Raw genomic sequence first — 19,962 nt, 5'->3', positions numbered from 1 at the left:
TATGGTTATCATCCACAACTTAATATTTTTGACTTTTCAAAAGTTGATAATCCTATAACGAAAGATTTAGCAAATTATTTATTAAAGCTATATGCAACAATGAAGGCATAGTTAAAAGAAGCTCAAGAACAACAAAATATCAATGCAGATATCTATCGAAAGGAACAACCACCATTCCACACAAGTCATAAGGTATAGTTACTTTGTCACAATATCAAGACCACTCGTTCTTGTGATAGGTTGGACTATCATAGACTTGGACCATTTTCTATTTCTACACAAATCAATCAAGTTGCATATTGTTTACACCTACCGGAGTGAATAAAAATCCATCCAATATTCTATTTATCTCTTCTTAAACCATACAAGACAATGGACATACCAAGAAGAAGACAAGCTCCACCTCCTTCTATAGAATTGGACAATAATGAAGAACTCAAAGTGAAAGAAGTCCTAGATTCAAGGCGACACCAAAATAAATTAAAATATCTTATCCATTGCCACGGATATGATATTAGTGAACTCACATGGGATCCAATAAAGAATCTTACAAATGCAGCAAAGGCGATGGAGGCTTTTCATCAATGACATCCATCAAAATCAAGATGAAAATATTTCTTGTGAAAGAAATAAGATCTAGGCAAGATAACATTCTACTATTAGGAACATATTCCTTAGAACTTTCTAGAGAGAAGTTTCTAGAACCTTCTAGAAAACAAGCCTCTTGAACCTTCTAGAAGAGAAGCCTCTGGAACCTTTTAGAGAGAAGTTTCTAGAAGCTTCTAGAAAAGAAGTCTCTGGAACCTTCTAGAAGAGAAGTTTCTAGAAGCTTCTAGAAAGGAATCTCCTCGAACTTTCTAGAAGCTTCCTAGTTAATAGAAGTAGCTCGAGAAGTTTCTAGAACCTTCTAGAAAGGAAGCCTCTGGAACCTTCTAGAAGCTTCCTAGTTAATAGAAGTAGCTCGAGAAGCTTCATAAGTAGGAGTATATATAGGAATCGAGGCTGAAGAGTTCTTCAGTCTCGACAACACATCTCTTGGAGTTCTAGCTCACCTTTCTGGTGTTGTTCTTGTATTCATCTATTTAATCTAGTTCTGCCACTTCTTCTTGAACTTCTTGTTAGATTTCAAGTCTGTATTTTGTGTCCGTGACAGTTTGTCGAGACTACACTAATTTGAGATATCAGAGCTAGTTCTTTCTTAGTAGAGTGTGGATTACCCCTCTACTTGAAGGTATACTAGCATTTTTTAGAGGTTGTGGATTACCCTCCTCTAAATTGATACTTCTTTTCTTACAATATTGGAGTCTTATTCTTCTTGGAGAGAGTGGATTACCCCTCTTCTTGAAATTCTTAAGGCGTTTTATAGGTTGTGGATTACCCTCCTATAAACCAATATTACCTCTTATAGGGTCATTTTTGTCCTTCTTTTAGAATGGCCGGAGGTCAAGACATTAGTATGACAGAAAGTTCGGAGTCTAAGTTAGATGCTATTATGAATGCCCTCGCTACGTTATCACAAAGAACTGCAGAGATTGAAGGAGTGGTAGCAAGGCTTCATAATGATGGAGTATCTGGGATAGCACAATCTAAACTACACCAGCCTCAAATTTCGGCACTTGGAGAAACAACTTTACCTCAGGTTCGACAAGAACCATTAGTTCTACAACATAAGGAGCCTCGAGTTAGCCTTCCAGATAAGTTTGATGGAACATGTTCCAAGTTTCGAGGATTCGTCAATCAAATCAGGTTGATAACAGTTTTACAGCCCAAACGATATCCAATGGAGGAGTCACGTGTTGGGCTTGTTGGAACCTTACTTATGGGACAAGTTCTATCATGGTTTGCTCCTTTGTTTGAGAAATGATCATCCATATTAAACAACTTCGAAACCTTTTTGGAAGCATTTGCGGAAGCATTTGGTGAACACGATAAGGTTCGATGGGCTACAACAAAGATCCGGTCGCTACGACAAGGGATGCGTTCTACATCAGTCTATGCTTCGGATTTCAGGCAATTAGTATGCGACATCAATTGGAATGAAGAAGCGTTGATGAGTCAATTCTATTGGGGTTTAAGAGATGATGTGAAGGATTTGTTGTTAACTCTTCCTGATCCACGAACGCTCAATGGAGCCATTAGCCAAGCTGTGAAGTGCGATAATCGCCTATTCTAACGTCACCAAGACCAACGCTCAAGACAACATACAATTCGCCATGCTCCAACTATGTCGGCAAGCGGTGTGAATTTATGCTTTAGTAAATCAAAACTAAAATTATTTATATAAAAGTCATAGTAGTCGTTTGCTATCTTTTGAAGATATTATTCATAAAATTCTTTTAATAGAAATAGTAATTAATAGTCATAGTAGGTTTGTAGTATTTAATTTAATTATATTTCTTTCTAATGTAATTATTTTAGATTTATCATGGCTTGAAAAGTATAAACTTTAAATATATTAGATTTTTTAGAGTCTTAATTTTTTTTTAAAGTATAAATAAGAATTTTTTCAATTAAGTAAAAAGTCAAAAGTTTAGTACAATCAAACCTGTATTTGTAGATGCAAGAGCTTTCTTGCATACTACAAAAAAAATTCACCTTCTGTTATTAATGCTATATTTATTTCTAATACTAAAAAGATTTTAAGTAGCATCTTAAGCCAATATTAAGATTATTAAGATATCTTTAGAAAGAAGAATATAAATACTTTTTTAGAATATTATATATATAATTGTATAATTAATCTCGAATATAGAACTTTTCACGAATTTCCATTTGTAATAATATGTTTTTAAGGCAAATTCTGATGCATTTGTTTCCTTATGAATTGCTTTAAAAAGTTGACTTGATATAAAATAGGTATAGAAGTAAATTCCTTCTTTAAAGTAACAAACATCGCTTTGGCTTCTTTCTTCTACTTTGGTATGTCTTTACAAATCAAATATGTTAGTGGAGTTGCAACTTGAGAAAAGTTCTTTATTAAAATTTAATTACAATTGGAAAAGTTTAAAAAGCATTGGACATCTTTTATTATTTTTGAAATCTTCTAATTTTTGATAGTTTGGACCTTCTTTGGATCCATCATAAGGCCTTCATTAGAAATGATGTATTCCAAAAATTCAACTTGAATAGTGTGGAATACATACTTTTTCAACTTTGCAAATAATCTTGTATATTTTTATTTTTATAATACACATCAAACATATACTTCATGCTCTTTTGTATTCTTAGAATAAATTAAAATATCATCTAAATAACAGATGACAAAATCTTCAAGAAATTTAGAAAAGACATCATTCATTAGATGTTGAAAAAAAGTTGGTGCATTCATGAGTCCAAAAGGCATGAAATTATATTCAAAATGTCTATACTTAGTTCGAAAAGTAGTCTTCTATTTATTTCCTTTTTTAATGTGGACCGAATTATATGTTCTTCATAGGTCTATTTTTGTATAAGTCTTTGCTTGATTTAGATGATCTAGAAGTCTTGAAATAAAAGGTAGAGGATACCTATTCTTGATAGTGATCTTGTCCTCAATTATCCACACATATTAGTAGAGATTTATTTTTTTTTCTTCACAAATAAGATAAGAGTACTGGCTGGAAATTTAGAATGGCATATAAAGATCTTAGTCAAGTTTTCATCGATATATTCTTTGAGTATATTCAACTCATTTTGTGATAGGCTATAGATTGGTCTAAATAGTGGTTGAGTTCCTTCTTAAAAATCGATGGAACAATCATAAGGATAATGCTCTAGAAGAATGTTTGTATTTTTAAAAAAAAACATCTTAAAAATCTTGATATTGGCTTGAAATACTACTTGATATCTTCTCACCATCAACAATGAACTTAGCATATTATCAAGGACATGAACTAAAAGATGATGCATAAATCAATGAAATCCATGTCAAAAAAAGAGTGATAAAATAGAAATAAGAAAGTATGTATATTAAAAAAAATTGCAAAGGCTTATTGCCAAAAGACAAAAAAACTTGAAACTCTTGAAACTAGACTAGAAGCAAGAAAGGAGTTGACAAGAGTGAAGAGGGCTTCACTCTTATTTCTATATATACTATCTAACTAGGGGCTATATGGCGATGTTCTATATAACCTCCAATGTGTGTTGACTTTGTAAGAGACATGCCTTGACTTATAAAGCAAGTTTTTCTACATGTAAGTCACATGGTTAGCTTAGTCTTGAAGCTAATAATATATGTGATATATGGCCAACTTTTTGACCATTTTCATAATCCAAAAAGTCAATTAAAGACATCTATAAAATCAAAGCAGCATTTATGAAGCTTCTAAGAAGCTTTTATAGAAGATATTATAGAATTAACTTATGTTTACCTACTTCTATTTACTTCTATTAATTTATATAGGTAATTATTAGCTTACATGCATATGTCCGTGACATTATTTCTCCTTCTAGAGACAAGTTCTATGAAGAAGGATCATCATATGTTGAAAAAATTTATGATGTGACGAATTATTTTTGCTACATAATCAGATCTTTGTTCTATTTGAAGATGGTTGATAGGGCCTCTCAACCATTGATAGTGTCTCATATCAAGGTAAAAAGACTACCTTATTATTTCATCGTTATTGAGGCCTTCATAACTTCCTTCAAATAAAATATTTAGAATACTGTTAGGAATTGTTCCTACTTCTAATAAAATTATCAAATATCGAGAGTCTCTTCTAAAGTTATGAAATCAAACGTGTTATATCTCCCCATTAATTCAAGAAAGAATATGTTGTTTTGTAAGATCTTCACCTTAATTGCGTTGTTCTGAAGGTTGTGACAATCGAAATGTATCGTCGAATAGGTCACCAAATAAAGATTCATCAGTTGAATCCGCTCGTTGTTGGTTCTCTATCTTTTTAACATCACAACTACAAAGAAGCTACAAAAAAGGATTGAAAGTAGATGTCACGGACACAAAATACAGACTTGAAATCTAACAAGAAGTTCAAGAAGAAGTGGCAGAACTAGATTAAATAGATGAATACAAGAACAACACCAGAAAGGTGAGCTAGAACTCCAAGAGATGTGTTGTTGAGACTGAAGAACTCTTCAGCCTCGATTCCTATATATACTCCTACTTAGGAAGCTTCTCGAGCTACTTCTATTAACTAGGAAGCTTCTAGAAGGTTCCAGAGGCTTCCTTTCTAGAAGGTTCTAGAAACTTCTCGAGCTACTTCTATTAACTAGGAAGCTTCTAGAAAGTTCCAGGGGATTCCTTTCTAGAAGCTTCTAGAAACTTCTCTTCTAGAAGGTTCCAGAGACTTCTTTTCTAGAAGCTTCTAGAAACTTCTCTCTAAAAGGTTCCAGAGGCTTCTCTTCTAGAAGGTTCCAAAGGCTTGTTTTCTAGAAGGTTCTAGAAACTTCTCTCTAGAAAGTTCTAAGGATTATGTCCCTAACATCACCCCCTCCTTTAGCTTCGAGGTCTCTGAGAAGCAATGTTGTTGATCAATACCAACGCAAGAAAATGAAGATCTGTCGCATAACTTCTGCTATGAACTCCAATTGTTGTTCACGAGGCAAGTGGTTCATCGACCCTTGAAGCCAATGGTAGTGGCCCACGCCTTCGACTTCTGACCAAGCATGAACTTCCGTGTTCTCATTATGAAATTGTCCTGCAAACACGCCTTCTAGTTGACCATCATAAGCAGGCTCGATCTCAAATACGATCACCAGTGATCGGTTATTTGGTATCCTCTGTCGTCGTCGTGGTATATGTAGTTCTTCATCTTGGGGTCGCCTTCGTGAACTACTCGGTTGCGATACTCTGACTGGCATAGTATCTATTTCTTGGCTATCCATATCAAAAGACCAAACTACGATCTATCTTGGAGAAAATAACTACATCAACTATGAATTTTGCTGGTGCTCTCTCCTTTTCTTATATTGTTGGGAGAACAAGCTTCAGAAAGAAGCTATCATCGAATTGATTTAGGTTTATCGGGATGTCGTTGATGAAACTCCTGTACCTTTTGTGGCGCATTCGTAAGATTTTCAGTTGGCTCCCACGTTCGCTCATTAATATCATAGCCGCACCAATGAACAAGATATTCTAACTTTCCTCATTTTCGCCGTGAATCCAATACCTTTTCAACCTCGTATTCTTCGTGGTTCTCGATTTCAATACTAGGTGGCGGACATTGCACTCTTCCAGGAAAAGATGACTCTCGATAAGGTTCCAACAGAGAAACATGAAAGACTGGATGTACCTTCATAGAAGCCGATAACTCCAGCCGGTATGCCACTGGATTAATTTACTTCTGGATGATAAATGGTCACAATCTTCGATAGTCCAACTTATCACATGGTCGCTTGGTCTTGATATTTCATCGAAGAAGCCAGGCTTTGTCTCCAACTTTGAAAGTAGGTGCTGGATTCCGAAATCTATCTACAGACGTCTTATAGGATTCTTGAGCGGATTGTAATTGAAGCTTCAACATAGTTTGAAGCTCTGATAGTTGCTTCGCAAATCCTTCAGCTGCTGGATTGTTATTTGTTGACGGACTCAATAAATCAAGCTTCGGATGATACCCATAGTTGGAAAAGAATGGTGTTTGTTGAGTCGATGCATGGAGGGTGTTGTTATGTACAAACTCGGCTAGCGGTAGATATGCAGTCCAATCGTCTTGCTGATAGTTGATGCTACATCGTAAGTACTGCTCCAAGACTTGGTTCACCCGTTCCGTTTGGCCATCAGTTTGAGGATGAAAAGCTGAAGAAAGCTTGATATCCACCTTCAATATCCCAAAGAGAGATCTCCAAAACTTTGACACGAACTGGGTACCTCGATCTGATATGATATCATCTGGTAGTCCATGATATCGATACACATTATCGAGAAAGAGTCTTGCTATGACTTCACTGGACGATGTCTTCTTACAAGGAACAAAGTGTGTCATCTTCGTAAGCCGATCTACCACGACAAAGATGCTGTCAAATGAGTTTGATGATGGCAAGTCCGTGATGAAGTCCATAGAAATTGAAGACCATGGTCAACGTGGAATTCGCAATGGCTGTAGAAGTCCATAAGGGCGATGCCAAGAATTCTTAGATCTTGAACAGATGTCACAAGAGAGGACAAAATCTTTCACATCCTTCCACATTTGGGGCCACCAAAAATCTCAAGAAATAAGCTCCAAGGTCTTGTTGAATCCAAAATGTCCCGCAGCTGGAAAATCATGGCGAGATTGAAGAACTCGGAGTCGTGCTAGTCCTTTTGGAATGTACAATCGCTCTTCAAAGTATAAAAGATCTCCCTCTACCTTGAACTTGTCATCATTGGTACGTTGCTTGATATCAATGGCTACTGAATCTTTAATGGTCATAGCACATACCTGGTTTAGGAAGTCAGCATCAAATGATACAATAGTAGCACAAAGTTGAAATCTCTTTGGCTTCAATAACGTTGTACATTGTTGATCAAACGCTGCTTCTCCAGCCTTTGGTGCAAGATACGATCTCCTTGATAAAGCATCGGATAGTCCTTGCTGCCTTCCAAGTCGATAAGTGATAACTAAATTGAATCTAGATAGCGACATATTCCACCGAGCTTGACGCCGATTTAAAACTCGAGCCATCATGAAATACTCCAAATTCTTGTGATCCGTATATACGGTTACTGGATGTGCAGCTCCTTCAAGAAAGTGACGCCATTCTTCGAAAGAATCTACTATAGCAAGAAGTTCCTTATCATGGATCTCATAATTGATTTCAGCAGCAGAGAACTTTCGAAAATAGAATGCAACTGGATGGAGCTTCTTATCTTCACTCATTTGTGAAAGCACGGCTCTCAAAGCAAAATCTGAAGGATCAGTTTTTAAATAGAAGGCCTTTGTAAAGTCTGGATGTACCAAAATTGGAGCTGTAGTAAATGCTGTCTTCAAATCTTGAAACGCCTTCTCCGCCAAAGGTCCCTATTCCAACTTATCCTTGCATGTTAATCGAGTGAGAGGAGCAGCAACTTGAGAATAATTCTTGATGAAGATCTGATAGAAGTTAGCAAAACCAAGAAAGCATTGTACATCTCTAACCGTCTTCGGAACCTCCCAAGACATGATTGCTTCTACTTTCTTGGGGTCCATCTTCAAACCTTCTATAGTCGCAATGAATCCCAAAAATTCCATCTCCGTCTGGTGAAATAAATACTTTTCTAATTTGGCATATAGTCCTCGCTTGCGTAGTTTCTCCAAGACCAAACGAACATGCTCCTCATGCTCTTCCTCGTTTTTAGAGAATATTAGAATATCGTCCAAGTAGATGACAACAAAATCGTCGAGGTGTTCTCGAAAGATGTCATTCATCATATGTTGGAAAACCGCTGGAGCATTGGTAAGACCAAAAGGCATGACATTATATTCGAAATAACCATACCTTGTACGGAATGTTGTCTTCCACTCATCTCCTTCCTTGATTCGTACGAGATTATAAGCTCCCCTTAGATCAATTTTTGTAAAGATCTTCGCACGTCCAAGTTGTTCTAAGAGACTAGAAATCAAGGGTAATGGATAACGATTTTTCTTTGTTACCTTGTTGAGGCCTCGATAGTCCACACACATCCGTAATGATCCATCTTTCTTCTTCACAAATAAGATGGATACTCCAGCTCATGATTTTGAATGACGAATGAAGTTCTTGGCTAGATTTTTGTCGATGTACTTTCGTAACTCTGCCAATTCCGTTTGCGATAGATTGTAGATTGGGCCAAAAGGTGGTTGTGCTCCTTCTTGCAAGTCTATGGCACAATCATATGGTCGATGTTCCGGTAGTATGTCGGCGTTCTTCTTTTGAAACATGTCTTCAAAATCTTTATATTGCTCCGGTATACTTGCTGTTGAGATCTTCTCCTCGGTAGTTGGAGCTGCATAAATGACAAATGGAGTGCCTTCCTTAGATGATCTTATAAACGCTCTTGCTCCAATGAATAAGGATTTCTTTTTTCGAGGTTTTTTACTAGGTTTTTTCTTGGGTGGTTTTGTGGGAAAAGGCATCTTCCGCAACCTCCAATCTATCAATGGATTATGTTTTTTCAACCAAGAAAGACCAAGAATAATAGGATTTGATGGGGTTCTAATAATATTAAAAATAATATGACTACTATAGTCTTTAAACGTTACTTCAATAGGTTTTGATTCATAGGTGATGCTACCAGACAATAAAGGTCACCCATCTATGACCTCAACATGAACAGGTTTTGATTTTTGTACTAAAGGGATCTTATGACGCTTTGCAAATTCTTCGTCTAAAAAAAAAGCAGATGCTTCAAAGTCTAGTAGTGCTAAGGTTCTCAGTTTTTAAAGGCCGATAAACAGAGGGATTGTAAAACAAAGTGTAGGTTGGGCAGAAAGAAAGGAACCTAATTGTTGTTGGGATATTTCATTGTCCAGCTGCACGGTTCCTATTGTGGCTGGGCATCCTCGTTTTCCTGAACAAATACTCCCCTAGTCTTGACTATGCCTCGATTTTACTTTTTGGGGCAGTTTTCGACTTTGTGGCCTTTTCCACCGCAATACAAGCATAAATTTTCTTCATGAGCCATACAAAGCAATAGATATACCAAAAACACAACAAATGCCAGCTCTTTCTATAAAAGTCAATAAAAACCAAGAGTATGAGGTCAAAGAAGCTTTAGACTCAAGGCGGTTCCAAAATATGTTAGAATATCATATTCATTAGCACATATATGATATTAGTGAGTACACATATGAACCAATCAAAAATCTTCTAAATGTAGCAAAGAAGGTTGATACTTTTTATTGATAACATCTATCAAAATCAAAATGAAGGATAACAAATCTTGGTTATAAAAGAATTATAGTTTAAAAAAGAATACATATGACCTTTTATCTTTTTTTATAATTTTTATATATTTGTGGGACTAAAGAGATAGAAAATCAAGAGATAGCAAATTCAATTTAGAATCCATTATTTGCTGATTTACCAAGTGAGACATTACAATTACCATAGCCTTTAAGACAATGTAATTGAGATGATAACCTTCAAGAAGGACATTTTCTTCTTAAAATAAATAACAAGATACAATACATTTGGTATCATGACTTTGGAACAGACTTCCAATGTTTGGTGATTTTATTAAAGGCAGGAATGATTTCTAATAGTATTACAAATATTTTGTTTAAAAGAAGTTTTAAAGGCCTCAACAATGATCAAATAACAAGATGGTCTTTTTGCCTTGAAATGAAACATTATTGATTGATGAGAAGACCTATCAACTATTTTTAAAACAAATAAATATCAAAATATATGACAAATATGATTCGATGCATCTTAGACCTCTTCAACATGTGATCATCACTCTTCATAGAATTCGTCTCTAGAAAGAGGGATAATATCATGGATATATATATATATATATATATATATATATATAGAGATATTTATTCCAATAATTATCAAAATATTATAAATAGATAAAAGTAAATTAATTTGATAATATATTATTAAAAAGCTTTTTAAAAGCTTCATGGATGTAATTTCATCTTCATATATATCTATAAGTGATTAATAGGTTAGAAACTTGATCAAAAAATTAGCTACGTATCACACGTGTTGAAGATGATATGGCGTACATATATAAAACTTACCTTATAAGTTAAGACATATATCTTACAAATTGGATATGTGTTAGAGGTTCTATAAAACGTCATTACATAGCTTCTAATTAGATAGTATATATAGAGACAAGAATGAAGTCTTTTTTACTCTTATTAATGCCTTTCTAGTTCTTAGTCTTATTTCAAGATTTTTTACTCTTCTTTTCTTTAATGATAATCATTTTAATTTAATATTATACCATCTTTGAGTGATTTTTTAGCTTTTTTGAGTGATGTAAGAGTATATTGATCTTTTAGTTATTTGGGATTTATGTCCTTGACACATTGCATTCTTCATTTCAATGAGCTTTGCCATGATAATATTAGAGGAAAAGAAATATCTAATACTACTTAAGAGAACTATAAGAGAGGACTTGAAAATATAAAAAAAAAATCTAAAAATAATACTAATTTAGAAGAGGATAATTTGTAACTTCTAATACACTTATGTCTTATCAAGTGAAAGTGGTAATCTATTCTTATTTAAGAAATAAATAAATAAATAAATAAATAAAATCTAATATTATAAGAGTATTTTTATCAATCTATTAAGAATAAGAATTCTATGAAAGCAAACAAAGAAATAAGACATTTCTAAAAGAAAGATGAAAAATATATATATGTATATTTAAGAAGAAATTAGAATAGTGTCAAGGACAAGAACTCGATGAAAGCTAAAGAGTAAGTGAGACTTTTCTCAAAAAGAAATAGGACAAAATAGAAATATGTATATTAAGAAAGAAACAGGAATAGCTATTGCCAAAATACAAGAAAACTAGAGACCCTTGAAACTAGACTAGAAGCAAGAAAGGAGTTGACAAGAGTGAAGAGGGCTTCACTCTTGCCTCTATATATACTATCTAACTAGAAGCCACGTGGCGATGTTCTATAAGACCTCCAATATATGTTGACTTTCTAGGCGACATGCCTTTGCTTGCAAGGTAAGTTTTCTATGGATGGACCACGGAGTTAGCTTGTTCTTTAAGCTTCCAACATGTGTGGCACATGTCTAACTTGTTGACCAAGTTTCTAACCTAAAAGTCAACTATAGACTCCTATAAAGTCAAAGCAGCGTCTATGAAGCTTCTAAGAAGCTTCTCTAGAAGATATTACACAATTAACCTACTTTTACATACTTTTATCTATTCATATAGGTAATTATATGTATGTCCGTGACATTACCCCCCCTTCTAGGGACGAGTTCCACGAGGAGCGGTGATTATATATTGAGAAAATCTAATATGCGGCGAATTGTATTTGCTACATACTCTGATCTTTGTTCTCTTCGAAGATAGTTGATGGGTCCTCTTAGCCATCGATAGTGTCTCATTCCAGGGCGAGAAGACCACCCTGTTATTTGATCACTGTTGAGGCCTTCATAACTTCCTTCAAATAATACATTTGAAACACCATCAGGAGTCGTTCCTATCTCCAATAATATCACCAAACATCGAGAATCTCTTCCAAGGTCGTGATACCAAACGCGTTGTATCTCACCATCTATTCGAGGAAGAACATGTCGTTCTTGAGGGTCTTCATTTCGGTTGCGTAGTCTTGAAGGTTGTGACAATCGCAATGTCTCATCCGGTAAGTCAGCAAACGAAGGTTCTTGAGTTGAATCTGCTGGTTGTTGGCTCTCCATCTAATTAGCGTCACAAAATGCAAAGAAGTTACAAACAAGGATAGGAAATTGAATGTTATCTTGCCTCAATCTTGTCTCTTTTATAAGAGAGGTTTTCATCTTGGTTTTGATGGATGTCGTTGATGAAAAACTTTGACTTTAGCTGATGCATTTGCTAGATTCCTGGATGGCTCCCATGTGCGCTCACTAATATCATATCCGCACCAATGAACAAGATATTCCAGCTTATTTCGGCGCCGCCTTGAGTCTAATATCTCTTCCACCTCAAATTCTTCATTATTATCTACTTCTATAGGAGGCGGTGGCATTTGTCTTCTTCCTTGTATATCCACTGTCTTATATGGTTCAAGAAGAGACATGTGGAATACAGGATGGATCTTCATTGACTCCGGTAGATGTAACCGATATGCAACTGGGTTGATCTGTTCAGAAACAGAAAAGGGGCCAAGCCTACGATAGTCCAATTTGTCACAAGGTCGAGTGGTCTTGATATTGCGACGAAGTAGCCATACCTTATCACCCACGTTGAGTTGTGGTTGCTCTTTACGATATACATCTGCATTTATCTTTTGTCGTTCTTGAGCTTTCTTCAACTGCGCCTTCATTATTGCATGTAACTCTGACAACCGATTTGCCATATCTTCTGCTGCAGGATTATCAACTTTTAAAAAATCAAAAGTATCAAGTCGTGGATGATAGCCATAATTGGCAAAGAAAGGTGTTTGTTGCGTGGAAGAATGTACCGTATTATTATAAGCAAACTCTGCCAATGGCAGAAGGTTTGTCCAATCATCTTGTTGGTAGTTGATGGTACACCTTAAATACTGTTCCAAGACTTGGTTTACGCGCTCTGTTTGTCCATCAGTTTGAGGATGGAAAGCTGAAGATAGCTTTATGTCCACTTTTAAAATCTTGAAAAGAGTCCTCCAGAATCTCGACACAAATTGAGTTCCCCTATCCGATATGATATCTTTAGGTAATCCATGATAGCGATAGATATTATCAATGAAAAGCTTAGCTGTTTCTTCACCTGTGATAGATTTTGTACATGACATAAAATGTGCCATCTTGGTGAAACGATCTACTATCACAAATATAGAATCATAAGATCTTGAGTTTGGAAGATCTGTGATGAAATCCATAGAAACAGAAGACCATGGTTGTTCTGGTATAGGTAATGGCTGAAGAAGTCCGTAAGGTCGATGTCGAGGAATTTTTGATCTTGAACAAATATCACATGATTGTACAAAGTCTTTGACTGACTTCCACATTTGTGGCCACCAAAAATCTCTTGATATGAGTTCCAGAGTCTTATTATATCCAAAGTGCCCTGCTGCTGGAAAGTCATGACGTGCTTGAAGAACACGCAAACGTGCTTTTCCTTCTGGAACATATAGGCGTCCTTCAAAATATAATAGATTATTCTTGAACTCGAACTTAGAAGAATCATGAGACTTGGAAGAATTATTCTCGATATCATGAACAAGAGGGTCTGAGGACATACTGGACTGGATTTGCTTGAGAAAAGTTGAATCAACAGTCAATGTTGATTTCACTGCTCGGAGATGAAATTGCTCCGGTTTCAAGAGGACCATTCTTTGTTGCTCAAAAGCTGCATCTCCTTCTTTTGGTGCAAAATAAGAACGTCTAGACAGGGCATCGGATAAACCTTGTTGTTTTCTTGGCCGATAAGTGATAATGAAGTCGAATCTTGACAAAGACATACTCCAACGAGCTTGACGACGATTCAACACGCGTGCTGACATGAAATACTCGAGGTTCTTGTGATCTGTATATATAGTGACTGGACTAGAAGTACCTTCTACATAATGACGCCATTCTTGAAAGGAATCCACGATTGCAAGAAGTTCTTTATCGTGGATCTCATAATTGATCTCGGCTGCTGAGAATTTTCTTGAATGAAAAGCTATCGGATGAAGTTTGTCATCTATTCCCATTTGTGATAAAACTGCACCCAAGGCAAAATCCGATGCGTCTGTTTCCATAAAAAATGCCTTGGAAAAGTCAACACGATATAAGACTGGTGCAGAGACAAACGATGTCTTCAAGGCTTCAAATGCTGCTTCCGCTTCTTGATTCCATTGGAATTTATCTTTACTAGTCAAGCGTGTAAGTGGAGCTGCAACTCGTGAGAAGTCTTTGATGAAGATCCGATAGTAATTAGCAAATCCCAAGAAACATTGGACATCTCTTACAGTCTTTGAAATCTTCCAATCCATGATTGTTTGGACTTTCTTAGAATCCATCATAAGACCATCATTTGAAATGATGTATCCTAAAAAGTCAACTTGAGTAGTGTGAAATACACACTTTTCCATTTTGGCGTACAATCCTGCATCTCTGAGTTTTTGTAATACTTGACGAACATGTATTTCATGTTCTTCAACATTCTTAGAATAAATCAGGATATCGTCTAGGTAGCAGACGACAAAATTGTCTAAGAATTCACGAAATACATCATTCATGAGATGTTGAAAAGCAGCTGGTGCATTCGTGAGTCCAAAAGGCATGACATTATATTCAAAATGCCCGTACTTGGTTCGAAACGCAGTCTTCCATTCATCTCCTTCTTTGATCCGTACTAGATTATATGCTCCTCTTAGATCTATTTTTGTATAGATCTTAGCTTGATTTAACTGGTCAAGGAGTCCTGATATCAAAGGTAATGGATACCTGTTCTTGATTGTGATCTTGTTGAGTCCTCGATAGTCAACACACATTCGTAAAGATCCATCTTTTTTCTTTACGAATAAAATTGGAGCTCCTGCTGGAGATTTTGAATGGCGTATGAAATTCTTCGCTAAATTCTCGTCAATATATGTCTTGAGTTCAGCCAACTCATCTTGCGATAAACTGTAAATTGGTCCAAATGGTGGCTGAGTTCCTTCCTTGAGATCGATTGAACAATCGTATGGGCGATGCTCAGGAAGAATATCTGCATTCTTTTTCTCAAAAACGTCTTGATAATCCTGATATTGACTTGGAATGCCACTTGAAGTCTTTACGCTTTCAGAAATAGGTGCAGCATAAATAGCAAAAGTTGATCCTTCTTTTGCTGCGTGTATAAATGCTTTTGCACCTATAAGTGCGAGTTTTACTATACTAGATTCATGGTTTTTTACTTGATTAATAGAACTGTTACTAATGCTCTGAGGAAAATCAAGTTTACGAGAAATCCAATCTATTTGAGGATTATAATTTTCTAACCATGATAAGCCTAAAATTACTGGATTAGAGGGAGATCTAATTATATTAAAAATTACGCAACTACTATGACCATTTATTACTACATCTACAGGAAGTGTTTCGTGAGTTACATCTCCAGAGGACAACGGACGACCATCTATGACTTCTACGTGTACAGGTTTAGTTTTTTGTATTAATGATATTCTATGACATCTAGCAAATTCTTCATCTAAAAAACAAGATGAGGCTCCTGAATCTACCAAGGCAGAGGCTTTGTAATTATTAGGTCCTAAACGCACATCTATTATAAAACAAGGAGATGGTTCTGAGGAGAGGATAGGACCTTCATTAGAAGTTGTACAAGATTCCAGCCGCACGGTCCCTATTGTAGCTGGACGTATTCGTTTTCCGACATACTGTCTTCTTTGACAACCGTACTCCTCATTTTGTAGTTACGTCGCTTCTTTGGACAATGTTGAGCAGTGTGCTTAGGTTCTCCACAATATAAGCACAATCCTTCTTGTCGACGACGAGACTTTTCTTGTTCAGTAAGAGGTTTGAAACGTACCGCATCAATTTGCATATCCTCTACTTCTGAAGGTATGTGTTGAGGAGACGTCGGTGTTGCCATTGAATTGTAGTAACGTTGAGGCCCACTTGTGCGACTCTCGGATCGAAATTCAAAAAGTCGATTGTCGCACTTCACAGCAAAGTCAATTGCTTGACTCAATGTTTGAGGATCAGGTAAATTAAGCATCAATTTCTTTACCTCATATTGTAATCCGTAGAGAAATTGACTCACAAGTGCGGCATCATCCCACTTGATATCAGTTGCAAGTTGTCGAAATTGCAAAGCATATAATGTTACTGATCGATTGCCTTGTCGCAAAATACGGATCTTGTTGGTTGCAACACGAATTGCATCATGTCTTCCAAACATGGATCGAAACTCCGCCAAAAAAGCCTCCAGATTATCCAATATTGGATCTCGTCGTTCAAGAAAAGATGAAAACCATGACAATGCTGAACCTGAAAGAAGTGTACCAATGAATCTAACTTGTGACCCTGGAGTTGGATAGCTCTGGGGTTGAAGTTCAATCACTAGTTGGACCTGATTGATGAATCCTCGAAACTTGGATCTGGTACCATCAAACTTCTCGGGCAAGGCAACTCTCGGTTCTCTAACACTCGAAGGGTGTTCCATTCTGGGAGAAGGGACATGGTTTGGTGCAGATGTTGAAGCAGCCCCAATCATCTCTATATCTTCACTTCCTACCATTCTTGTTGCTCCTTGTGGTGGTAAATTGAGTTGATGCATCGCAAGCATTAACTCCCTCAATTGTTCTTGCATCTGTGCCATTGCACTCTTCATTTCAACAAGCTCTGCCATAGTAGCACTTAGAAAAGAGAAGATGTCTAATAACGCTCAAAACAAATAGAAGAGAGGAATTGATAACAAAGAAAATACTAAGAACAATATCAGTTTAAAAGAGGGTAATCCGCAACTTCTAATGCGCTTATGTCTTATCAAGAAAAAGGGGTAATCCACTCTTAATCAAGAAAAGACAAAGCTCTGATATTGTAAGTGTACTCTTGTCAATCTGTCAAGGACAAGAACTCGATGAAAGCTAAAGAGTAAGTGAGACTTTTCTCAAAAAGAAATAGGACAAAATAGAAATATGTATATTAAGAAAGAAACTGGAATGGCTATTGCCAAAATACAAGAAAACTAGAGACCCTTGAAACTAGACTAGAAGCAAGAAAGGAGTTGACAAGAGTGAAGAGGGCTTCACTCTTGCCTCTATATATACTATCTAACTAGAAGCCACGTGGCGATGTTCTATAAGACATCCAATATATGTTGACTTTCTAGGCGACATGCCTTTGCTTGCAAGGCAAGTTTTCTATGGATAGACCACGTAGTTAGCTTGTTCTTTAAGCTTCCAACATGTGTGGCACATGGCTAACTTGTTGACCAAGTTTCTAACCTAAAAGTCAACTATAGACTCCTATAAAGTCAAAGCAGCATCTATGAAGCTTCTAAGAAGCTTCTCTAGAAGATATTACACAATTAACCTACTTTTATCTACTTTTACATACTTTTATCTATTCATATAGGTAATTATATGTATGTCCGTGACAAATAGTTATTGACAAAAGATAAGAAAAATTAGAGATCCTTAAAATTAGACTAGAAGCGAGGAATGAATTGATAGGAATGAAAAAAGGCTTCACTCTTATCTTCATATATATTATTTAACTAAAAGTTACATGGCAACGTTCCATAGGTCCTCCAACATATGTCTAATTTGTAAGATGCATGTTTTAACTTACAAGACAAGTTTCTTATGTGTGCACCACATAGTTAGCTTATACAATAAGCTATCAATACATGCAATACATAGCTAACTTATTGATCAAGTATTCAACCTATCAACCACCTTTAGACATCTATAAAAGTGAAACCGTATTTGTGTATCTTCTAAAAAGCTTTCATATGCGATATTATCAAATTAACCTACTTTTATCTACTTCTACTTATTCATATTATTTGTATAACTCTTGGAAGAAATATTTATGTCCATGACAATACATACACATACACACACACACACACACACACACACATATATATATATATATATATATATATATATATACATGTATAAGTTATTTTATAAAAAAAATTAAGAATCTAAAAATATACCAAATATACTTAATTTTTCTAAATTCTACAAAAAATTATATAATAAATTTTTTTAATTTCTTGTTTTTTAAGTAACCTCCATTACTATTTACAATGATGCTCTAATTATTTATTCTAAAAAAATAAGAACAAATTATTCTTTTTTACATCATTATAGAAAATCTTTTGAATCTTCTAATTTTTTATTCATGTTTAATTATTTTTAGTGGATTCCCTTCAATATTTAGATCCTTATTTTTTTGTTATTGTGTGTTTTGGTAATTATTCTTATACCATTTAAAGAACCTCTTCTACATTATAATCTTCAAAACTTATTTTTTTAAGTATCTTTTTATATTATTGCTTTCAAAATTAATTTATTTAACTATATTTTTTCTAATCTAGTTTATTTGAATGACTTTTTATAATATTTTCTAACAGCAAAAATTCTTTTTACAATCAAATTACATTATTTCCAAAAGCCCTACACAATATTTTTGGTTTTTGTTTTCAAATTATATCACCAAATACCTTAAACTCATTGCCCTCCCTTTGACCATTTATGCAACAAAAGTATTTTTAATACAACAATGTTAGAATGTTGCACATGTGCATTATGAGCATATTGATTGTTGTTTAAAAATGTGACTAGGTGGAAACATAGATTTCTCTTAGATGGCCTTTGAACTTAGGAGAAAATGCAAGATGTGGTAACTTTCAAAACGTTTGATTGATTCAAATTGAAAAGCCTCTTTTAGGTGATATTGTACTTAGAAAAATCAACTAAAAGGCTATGAGATGGAGATGTGAGATAATATGCAGCTTTTGCCTATATGAAATAGCATGGATAATGTTGTCTATTAGAATTTTCATTAAGCCCACCTGAAGAGGTAGTTTCAAAAAAAATAGTTAAATATATATGTTTAAAAATTTCTAAAAATATCCATCATAACTTTAATTTTAATATTAGTTTTATTTATTATTTATTTTATTTTTAATATATGCCTGGGTGGGGGGTGTAGGTGTGTCATATTTGCAAAAACCAAGGTATAAGATGCCATATTTAGAATAATAATAAAAAATAATTTGGAATGCGTCATGGCATTTACATACTTAGTATCATCTTCAAAATCTAAAACTTCCAGAAATTAATTCTTCACCAGATGCGAACAGATTGCGGCCCAATGTCGGTGGAGTGCTTGCGGGAAAATGATGGAAAAGTCGAGTACCGAATCATGTGGGTCATAGGGAACAGGCCTGGAAGCGACCGCTCCTCTGGATCCAGACTTGGGACGGTTTTCGTGGTGTAGTTGGTTATCACATCAGTCTAACACACTGAAGGTCTCCGGTTCGAACCCGGGCGAAAACATGTGCGGGGATAGCTCAGTTGGGAGAGCGTCAGACTGAAGATCTGAAGGTCGCGTGTTCGATCCACGCTCACCGCACTACAAACCTTTTATCCTTCCTACCTGCATCTCGCACAACTATGCTCGCTGCGGCCACGAGATCACCGCAGTGGAGGCTATATCGTCCCCTGCCCCCAACTCGCTCCAGCTTCACACGCCATGGCTGTTCCCCGTTCCAACACAGAAAGAAGGATACCGAAACTATCCCTGTCAGTCACCGCTGCGTTTTCCTCAACAACACTTTCAAGAACCATCCACGTATAACTCCATGTGGGAAAGCATGTTCTCCTGTGAACACTCACAACCAATCCATACTTTGTGGCCCCTTCTCACCTTCCACTCTCGGGATGTGCCACACCTCATTTGCACCTCCTCAAGCTTACTATC

At 35.6% G+C, this 19,962-nt stretch overlaps 2 non-coding genes across 2 annotated transcripts; both read left to right on the top strand.

Moving 5' to 3' along the window:
• The first annotated feature begins 19,464 nt into the window (after nt 1–19,464).
• Nucleotides 19,465–19,538, top strand: TRNAV-AAC (transfer RNA valine (anticodon AAC)). The gene has a single exon. It is a non-coding gene; the product is annotated as a tRNA-Val (tRNA).
• A 3-nt stretch (nt 19,539–19,541) lies between these two features.
• TRNAF-GAA (transfer RNA phenylalanine (anticodon GAA)) lies at nt 19,542–19,614 on the top strand. Its single transcript has one exon. It is a non-coding gene; the product is annotated as a tRNA-Phe (tRNA).
• The last annotated feature ends 348 nt before the right edge of the window (nt 19,615–19,962 follow it).

This window comes from Physcomitrium patens, chromosome 13 (assembly GCF_059467195.1).
Source record: "Physcomitrium patens ecotype Gransden chromosome 13, ASM5946719v1, whole genome shotgun sequence".
NCBI lineage: Eukaryota > Viridiplantae > Streptophyta > Bryopsida > Funariales > Funariaceae > Physcomitrium > Physcomitrium patens.
Note: the sequence above shows the minus strand (reverse complement) of the source record. Positions and strands in the feature narration are given on the sequence as shown.